The 10,085-nt window shown below is 43.7% G+C and overlaps 1 long non-coding RNA gene and 1 other non-coding gene across 2 annotated transcripts; one reads left to right on the top strand and one right to left on the bottom strand.

Annotated features, from left to right (window-relative positions):
* Positions 1-5,056: 5,056 nt before the first annotated feature.
* LOC139434685 (uncharacterized) lies at positions 5,057-6,938 on the bottom strand. Its single transcript, XR_011644003.1, has 3 exons — positions 6,921-6,938; positions 5,574-6,001; positions 5,057-5,219 (listed from the first exon to the last, which is right to left on the bottom strand). It is a non-coding gene; the product is annotated as an uncharacterized lncRNA (long non-coding RNA).
* LOC117454500 (U6 spliceosomal RNA) lies at positions 6,182-6,287 on the top strand. The gene has a single exon (XR_004553005.1). It is a non-coding gene; the product is annotated as a U6 spliceosomal RNA (small nuclear RNA).
* Positions 6,939-10,085: the final 3,147 nt, after the last annotated feature.

Genomic DNA, 10,085 nt, shown 5'->3' on the forward strand with positions numbered 1-10,085 from the left:
AGAAACATGTTTATTTCTGCTGTAAAGTTGGGCATTTTAACATGGGGGTCTATGGGAATTGCTCCTTTTTGCATCCATCCCCTGTCGGCCACTAGATGAACTGCAGTTTGTGGCACTTCCTTCTGGGCTTCCCGGCTCTGCGCTATGAAGCGCTGATTGGCTGTGGGTGGGCCAGACGTGCATGTGGGTGGGCCCAGGCCCACCCGGGCCCACCCACAGCTACGCCGCTGTCGTGTACTTGAGTAAAAGTAGAAGTACACAGATCTTGTACTTGAGTAAAAGTAGAAGTACTCACATCTTGTAGTTGAGTAAAAGTAGAAGTACTCAGATCTTGTACTGGAGTAAAAGTAGAAGTACTCACATTTTGTACTGGAGTAAAAGTAGAAGTACTCAGATCTTGTACTTGAGTAAAAGTACTCAGATCTTGTACTTGAGTAAAAGTAGAAGTACACAGATCTTGTACTTGAGTAAAAGTAGAAGTACTCAGGTCTTGTACTTGAGTAAAAATAGTAAGTACTCAGAGCTTGTACTTGAGTAAAAGTAGAAGTACTCAGGTCTTGTACTTGAGTAAAAATAGTAAGTACTCAGATCTTGTACTGGAGTAAAAGTAGAAGTACTCAGATCTTGTACTTGAGTAAAAGTAGAAGTACTCACATCTTGTACTTGAGTAAAAGTAGAAGTACTCAGATCTTGTACTTGAGTAAAAGTAGAAGTACACAGATCTTGTACTTGAGTAAAAGTAGAAGTACTCAGGTCTTGTACTTGAGTAAAAGTAGAAGTACTCAGGTCTTGTACTTGAGTAAAAGTAGAAGTACTCAGATATTGTACTTGATTAAAAGTAGAAGTACTCAGGTCTTGTACTTGAGTAAAAGTAGAAGTACTCAGATCTTGTCCTTGAGTAAAAGTAGAAGTACTCAGATATTGTACTTGAGTGAACGTAGAAGTACTCAGATCTTGTACTTGAGTGAAAGTAGAAGTACTCAGATCTTGTACTTGAGTAAAAGTAGAAGTACTCAGATATTCTACTTGAGTAAAAGTAGAAGTACTCAGGTCTTGTACTTGAGTAAAAGTAGAAGTACTCAGATATTGTACTTGAGTAAAAGTAGAAGTACTCAGATATTGTACTTGAGTGAACATAGAAGTACTCAGATCTTGTACTTGAGTGAAAGTAGAAGTACTCAGATCTTGTACTTGAGTAAATGTAGAAGTACTCAGATATTGTACTTGAGTAGAAGTTACTCAGGTCTTGAACTGGAGTAAAAGTAGAAGTACTCAGAGCTTCTACTTGAGTACAAGTACACAGATATTGTACTTGAGTAAAAGTAGAAGTACTCAGATATTGTACTTGAGTAAAAGTAGAAGTACTCAGGTCTTGTACTTGAGTAAAAGTAGAAGTACTCAGATATTCTACTTGAGTAAAAGTACTCAGATATTGTACTTGAGTAGAAGTTACTCAGGTCTTGCACTTGAGTAAAAGTAGAAGTACTCAGATATTGTACTTGAGTAAACGTAGAAGTACTCAGATGTTGTACTTGAGTGAAAGTAGAAGTACTCAGATCTTGTACTTGAGTAAAAGTAGAAGTACTCAGATATTGTACTTGAGTAAAAGTAGAAGTACTCAGATCTTGTACTTGAGTAAAAGTAGAAGTACTCAGGTCTTGTACTTGAGTAAAAGTAGAAGTACTCAGATATTCTACTTGAGTTAAAGTAGAAGTACTCAGGTCTTGCACTTGAGTAAAAGTAGAAGTACTCAGATATTGTACTTGAGTAAAAGTAGAAGTACTCAGATCTTGTACTTGAGTGAAAGTAGAAGTACTCAGATCTTGTACTTGAGTAAAAGTAGAAGTACTCAGATATTCTACTTGAGTAAAAGTAGAAGTACTCAGGTCTTGTACTTGAGTAAAAGTAGAAGTACTCAGATATTGTACTTGAGTAAACGTAGAAGTACTCAGATGTTGTACTTGAGTGAAAGTAGAAGTACTCAGATATTCTACTTGAGTAAAAGTAGAAGTACTCAGGTCTTGTACTTGAGTAAAAGTAGAAGTACTCAGATATTGTACTTGAGTAAACGTAGAAGTACTCAGATGTTGTACTTGAGTGAAAGTAGAAGTACTCAGGTATTGTACTTGAGTAAAAGTAGAAGTACTCAGATCATGACACACAATCCCAATTCACGCGGAGTTAAGAACACTTAACAGCAAAATAAAACACATTTCAATGTGACATATTTTAATTGAATTCTTTAGCTGCACGTTTTATTTCTGATCAACATTAAAATACTGCATACCGAGGATATATAAGTATTGCTGAGTTTCTAAAGTGTTTCTCGGTGTTTTCCATTGTTCCCTCTCTCGTGGGCTCCGCCTGCCCCCTGCTGGTCAGACTGTGGAACGGCACTGCTCTGCTCGTGTAGATACCATAGGTTGATACTTTATTTCAGCAAGCATTACACGAGTTAGAAATGTTTTAAAAGATACGAATATAATACAAATACAAATGATTATGAGCAGCATGTATTTACAATAGAAACGAAATACATCCGTATATCTAAATCAGAGGGGAGCAGATTTTAATAATGTGACACGGCCCACACATGAAACCTGTGTTGTCTTATATTGTACTTCTTAGATATGTATTGTTTCTTAAAGTATATATTCAACTATCAAGAATAATTGACTTACTTTTGATTGATTTTGCTAACTTATAAGTTAACTTTTGAGGCCGTACACTGCGTTGTAGTTCAGACATGTTGGGATGCTTCCCAGAGTTGTTTTTTTATATATTTATTTGTTTGTGTCAGGACAAATCGATGGTAAGTCGTTTATATACAAAGAAAATAACAATGGACCCAGAATTGACCCTTGTGGGACACCTGTGGACAGCTGGAGGTTAGATGATTGATTATTCTGTACTCTGATAATGAGCAGTCTCAGCGAGCGACAACATCCAGCCTTCAGTTTGAAAACAGAAAAACAGAGATTAGAATTGGCAAATTGTTTCAAACACAAATGTCGCGTTCTGAAAACATCCCCAGTATTAAGTGGTTTTCTTAATGACACGACATGATACCCACAGTTTAAAAAAAGCCCAACAGTTTTACAACCCCTTAATTCCTGAGTTGTGTTTTATCTTCTATTTGTTGTGTTCCTAACGCCAACTGCTTTGATGTGTGTTTTCCTGACGTGCTGGAATACTGCAGACCTGGGAATGCTAACGTTAGCAAAGGCTACGTCGCACTAACTCTACTTTGTAACGGTGTTGACTCCACAGAGGAATGTGTTGATGAAGAACAGATCAAAGACTGAGGGTCCATCCGGCTAAAGTAAAGGATTGTTAAAACGACTTGACTCTGAAGTGTTCTGGCTTTTCCTGCTGATAGGTGTCTCCTTGCTCCTTGATCACAGCTTCTACATGTGTACATATGATGTGTTTTATTGAACCCTTTTCCAGCACATTGTTCCCGTGCAGACCTCTACTCCCTCTGGCATGTGGAAAGTAAACTATGAGGTATTTTCCTTCTCTGTGAAGCCTGTCCTGCAGCTTGTTGTTCCCTCCTCCGCCTGCAGGCCGATTCCTCCACACGGCGTCCGTCTGACTGCGCCGTCTCTCCTGGCGCTGAGGGTCTGACGAGGAGCGGAAGACGAGCGCAGCAAGTGGGCCTGGCCCTCCCCCTCCTCCTCCTCCTCCTCCATGACCTCCGCCTGCAGTCTCTCAGCTAAATGAAGCTCTTTACGCTGAGGGACACACAAAGCCCCTTCCTCTCCGGAAGAAACAGGAACTGTGTTGAGTGGCGTTTCCTTTCCAGTAAACCTCTTGAGATCTGCGGACCCTGTAAACACACAGAACATGTCTGCCTTGTCAATGTTGCAAGGAACCACTTTGTGCACAGCGTGTTTCAGGGGGGGACACAGACAGTGTTGCACACGGTCCATGAGTACAGCTTTTAGTCGGGAGGGTTATTATGACTTCCTGTCCCCAGTATTTGGTGCAGAGCGGCACTTCCATAGATATATATAAACACTAGATGGCTCACCCGCGCTGCTGGCCAATGGACACCGACGTTGCCACTTGGCCGCCATCTTGCTACAGGCAGTGCTCTCATTCATAACATTATGGTTTACTATTTAAATAACCATAGCTTGCTCAATTTTCAACCGATTTGGTTTTTTATAAACATCAAAGAGGTAGTTATGATACTGCATACTTATAATCATGGACTTTCATATGAAAATAACATTAATCAGATAAAGCAATAGCTATACACACTCACACACAAGGTATTTATATTAAATATTTGCCGGTGTATATATTTCCATTTATTTTATTATATTGTCAATATTTAAAATAAATTATAAATAAATTATAAAATTAAAATACATTTATATTTTATATATAAAAATCGGTCTCATGTTACCACTCTGTAAGCCAAGAGTTGTTAATTGAGCAATGCCTTAGCTTGAAGAACAGGGACACAACTAATGACAATAGCATATGTTGGTATATTATTTAGATATTCACACCTTTATCAGAAGAACCAAACCAACATAAAATGTGCTCACAGACAGGCCAGTTCTGTCTAATTTATCACAATTATTTTTGACATGAGATCTTCATATCATCCTAGTTTTGTATTTAGTTTCTAGATTTGTAAACAAATCCAGAACCTTTGAAATATGTTACTGAAAAAAGACCAAGAATAATATAAACTGTACCATGTGTCCTTCTGTAGTCCATTTGTGGTTTGTCTTGACTCACCCGGCTGATGTATCACAAAATCCACTGTTTAAATTGTTCCCTATATTGCCCCTATGCCCCTGTAAGGTGTCCTTGGGTGTTATGAAAGGCGGCCCCCCCAACATAAATGTATTATTATTATTAAGAAGAACAACTTGGTGTGGTGTGGAGGGGATGTAGGAAGCAGGAGCAGGTGGGGAGAGATGGGGCTTCAAGGTTCAAGGTTATTTGTTTTAAATGTGTCTTGCACACAATAAAATAAAATACAGTATACCACAAAACCAATAAGACACACAGTGACACATGGCACACTAACAATCAATCATCGTCCAGCCTCAGCTTTGGTATTCTTTCACAACCATGTTATGGGTTTATTAGACTGAGCAAACATAAACATATGTGGTGATCCCACGGGTTCTTGTTTGCAGACAGCGGCGATTGGAGCATCCGTAGGCTGCACAAAAGTCCGGCATAGTCAGGTACTTCTGTAAACACAAAGCCAGCAAATTCCTGTATCATAATGCAAGATGTTTTTAACAAGCCAAACCACGTGGAAGAAATCATGTGTAACTTAAGTTGTGTTGAAAAGAAAGAGCAGTTCTGCCTCTCCCACTGGTGTAAAGTTGCTGGGTGAACTTTGTAATACTAGGTCTCACTCACAGCCTCTTGTTATTAGCCAGCTAATAAATACAACCACATACACAAAGAAAAGCTGCAATTTCAACATGTCCAAGCATCCTGTATCATAGCCATGCTAATCATGTTTATAATAAACCAAACCGTTTGTAAATCAGTCAAGATTTCAGCGAGTTAAGAGTATTTTTGTGCAGATCACTCACCTTACAACAGCTACCATAACACGAATCAGAGTAACTGTTGACTGTAGCAAGATGGCGGCCGGTCAGCTACGCTGGAAAATCTCCCATGAGCCATCTAGTGTTTATATATATCTATGGGCACTTCAAGTCACAAAGGGAAACCTTTACGCAAACACCCAAAGGCGTATGACGTGGTAGGGGGAGGGTTTTTGGAGTTGGGTCTCCCCCCTCTTCCCTCTCCCTCTCTGGGTCCTGAGGGGGGGGTCAAAGGGCGTCTGGGAGGAATGCCAGAGGGGGAGGAGCGGCCAGATCTTTTGTCCTCTCGTCTCCAGTCGACCAATCCTGGCCCGTGTGACGTGCAGCTCTTTGCATGCTTTACCCACATGCCCTAGCGGTTCCTCGGCAGAACCTGAAGTGGGTCTGCCGGTCCTGGGGGGTCCCTTTAAGTCCTGGGGGGTCAGTTGAGTTCCCGAGGGGTCAGAATCACACATTAACACATGTATTTCTGCACATATAGAGCCTTTGAAAGCAGCGTTTCCTGCTCTGAGCCTCTACATGTCCTGGCACCACAGCAGAGGTTGCTCCCTGGTGAGGGAGGTATATATACTCCCCAGGTTCTTAGTGTTATTGTGTTACTTCGGTAGCACATATACTAAAATTGGAACGATACAGAGAAGATTAGCATGGCCCCTGCGCAAGGATGACACGCAAATTCGTGAAGCGTTCCTTATTGTTTCCTTCCCGTAGCTCTTTTCTGTGATTTAATATGATTTTTTAAAGATTTGATATGATTTGGGATGATTTGGGTGAAACATCGTTGGAGTCAGTACTAGTTGGACTTCTACCACAAGTAGGCTGCTATGAAGTTATTTTACCGTGTACTTTTTCAGTTATTCTCTGTCAAACTCCTGTGGCCGAAAATCATTTTATCTCTCGTCAAATATAGCAGAAAACATGCAGTTTGACAGAGGATTAAAACTATAATCAGAGCCCTCTCATCTGAGCTCCGTTACACACACACAGGAGCGGGACATCCTCCTCAACCTGTCCGCCATAAATGCCTCAGAGCACGGATAGCTGGGCTCCGTAGCGTCCAGCTAGCTTAGCCGCTAGCTTAGCGATAAATACACACAGCGTTGTATTGTCCTCCCCCTGTCGGCCCTAAGAGCTTCAGAGGGCGGATACCTGAACCGTAGCTTCCCGCTAGCTAGCCAATAGCTAAAGGTGAACACACACAGCAGTTCATCAGCGGTTCACAAAGTACCGTACAAACTCAGTTATGACTAATGACTAATGTCGGACATAGAAGTGTCTTCGTAACAGTGTTTACACGCCTATTTGCTCATAATTAATGCACATTTTACTCACAGTGTCGCTTGGTTGAAGTTACTCAGTAGAATGACCGGTCGAAACAATGGCGGAGGGAGGAGAGATTTTAGAAATAAATCCGCCTCACTGATTGGACGCCAAAAGTTTGATTCTTCTTATGGAACATTATCCGGCCTGCCATTGGCCAGCCATTGGTCAGAATTGTGGAACATGAAGGGAACCCTGGACAGCCATTGGTCAGAATTGTGGGACATGAGGGAGAACAACATCTCCCCGGTAGCGCAAGGATGACACGCAAATTCGTGAAGCGTTCCTTATTGTTTCCTTCCCGTAGCTCTTTTCTGTGATTTAATATGATTTTTTAAAGATTTGTTATGATTTGGGATGATTTGGGTGAAACAGCGCCCCCACGGCCCCCACGGCCGCCGGCGGTACTGCGGCGGCAGAGCCTCCTCTTCACTCCTCTGCCTTTCTCTATAACACTGCAACATTTAGTTCACTCGTTTCACTTCGAGTAGTGGGCTATGCTTTAACTCGTGGAGGAGAGACACCTCCTCTGAGCTCTGTGGCTTCATGACTTCTTCTGTTTGCATCTCACATTTCTGTTATTAGCAGGATTTCATCCAACAGGAGTCATCTGTGCTGGAAACAGAGCAGCATCTGATCACAGTGAAGACAGACCTGAGAGGTTTAGAATCTGGATGCGGCACAGGGTCTAAAGTGCCACTTTAGCGGGACGCTACGAGCTCAGGAGCCCCGCGCCCTCTGATGCATTTAGGGCTGCCAGGTGAGGAGGATGTCCCGCTCCGCTGTTCGGCCCACTTGAATGGAACCAACCCTGGACAGCCATTGGTCAGAATTGTGGAACATGAAGGGAGAACAACGTCTCTCCGGTTTGCGCTGCCCATTCTTCTCTGTGAAAGGAGGGGGGCAAGGAGAGGAAAGTGGGCCCTGCTCCGCGGAGCGGAAGGTCCGCGGTTCGATCCCCAGCTGTGGCAGAGATGAGGAAGAGCTCCCCTGTCAGCCATGAGCAATAGGATGAAGCTGCGGCGTCGCAGACTGCAGTTTCTGGACCGCAGTTCATGGACCCTTCTTCTCTTTTTTAATGGCGGATCGCAAACAGCTTTTAGTTGCATACCGCCACCTATACTGTCCATGAGTGTGTATCACCATGGCATTCCATCTCTAATAAACAAAATAACGAAAACTAAAATAAGAAACCATAAAATAAATAAAACTAAATAATCATCCATCATTTATTCTCACCTACTTTTAGATTATTTTACCTATCCCAGTTTCTCTCAGAAAGGTAAACAGTGGCTTTCTGTAGCTCTCACTCCTCCTGTTCCCAGAACACACTCCCTCTCTGCCTCGATCACTTCATCCTTTAGTTTTTCTCTTTCAGCTTTATAGGTGACACCATTTAATAAAACATGTTCCACATTTCCCTAACCTCCACGGTTCCCACACTTTCCCCCATGACGTACAGCGTACCATTCATTTACAGTGAAGACGCTCCCCGCAGACGTCATCCAATCAGAGTACTAGAACTAAGTGAGACGACCAATGGGTGGACACAAGATGTGAACGAGAATGCCATAGAAATGAACGGGAGGGGCGGGACTCTAAGTGAGACTGAGCAGGCCCGGTTATCCGCGCCCCCTAGTTCAATAAGAGGGGCTTCTTTTCAGCACTACGTCGTGGATCACTGACAGATTCTCGTCTATGTGAGTCTGAGCCTGAGGCGGGTTCTCTGGTCTCCTTCCAGTCAGCACTGCGTTCAGCGTCGTCAGGTTCAGAAGAGTCTCCAGTGTCGTCCTCAGTCTTTGGTTGTAAACTGCTCTCTGGATCTGAGTTCGAGGAGGAGGGGCAGCCATGAGAGCCAGCACTGACTGACACACAGCGACTCTGAAACAGGGGTTAGGGTGAATGAGGATGATTGTAATAAACAACAAAGAGTACGGTTTAGTATCTGTAAAGTGCTGTGAGAGAACATCTGAATCAATACAACTGATCTGATTACAGAGCTGCATTCTGATGCACGTTATATATATATATATATATATATATATATATCATCTCATCATCTCTACTGTGCTTATTGATGCACCATGTTGTGTTTTATTGACCCGTGCTGCACTCAAATATCAGACGTTGTGTAAGGAATTCTAAATAAAGTTTCCACACAAAGTTCAGTTCAGAGTTTTATTTTAAAATAGATTTAAATAAATAAAGACAAAAGACAATTAAAGATAAAAGAGCCATCATTCGCCCCCCGCTGGGTCCCTTTTGATTCTTTTCATCTCCTCCCGCCATTCCTCCACAGCTTTCCCGCCGGCAGCCACGCAGTGAGACACACCTGCAGTGCGAGTGTGGCCAGTGTCGATCCTCTCGGCCTGGCCACACGGAGAGGAGGAGGCTGAGCAGCAGGGGCAGCCATGAGAGGGCCAGCCGGGAGGAGGAGGAGGAGGAGGAGGAGGAGGAGGAGGAGGAGGAGGGATGTGGCCAGATGAGGCAGGCAGACCCACCCCTGAAGGTCCCGGCACCTCCGGGATGTTGTAATGGAAGGGCTGTCCTTGTCCCGCCTGTACGAAGGACAGCCCTTTCGCTGGCGGGAGAGGCTGGACAGCCACAGCTACAGCAGGGACGACGCCAGTTCCCTGCAGCAGCTCAGACCCCCCCCTCTTTCTGGCGCCGACAGAACCTGTAAGACAAACCCAGGCAGATGTTTTTACGGAAAGAGAAACCCCAGTACGGATTACAAAACCACCAACAAGCTGCAGGTCAGACTCACCACTGGGACCGGGTCCTCCGGTTCAGCTCAGAGAGCTGGATGTCGGTCTGAGCCATCAGCCTCGGGCTGGCCAGCACTGCCTCTCTAACGGCCACGTAGTCCGTGAGGATGAGGGACCACCGAGTCCTCATGATCCCTCCGGACCGCGTGGCCGCGGGGTGGAGACGGCAGAGCTGGCTGCAAATGGCCTCCACCAGGCGGCCATGTTGCAGGGCCCGAGTTCAGCCCGAGAAGACAGCTGAGTCACGGAGACTGCAGGTCTCTGTCTGTCGGCTCTTGGTGTAGCGGATGGCGTTCTCCATCTGCGTGCCGGGTGTGGGGATCTTCCTCCGGGGGTAGTTGACAAATCTACAAAAATCAGACACGTGATTCTTATCAACTGAATTAGAATCCACATTGTGTGTATATAT

This window comes from Pseudochaenichthys georgianus, chromosome 10 (genome assembly GCF_902827115.2).
Source record: "Pseudochaenichthys georgianus chromosome 10, fPseGeo1.2, whole genome shotgun sequence".
Lineage (NCBI taxonomy): Eukaryota > Metazoa > Chordata > Actinopteri > Perciformes > Channichthyidae > Pseudochaenichthys > Pseudochaenichthys georgianus.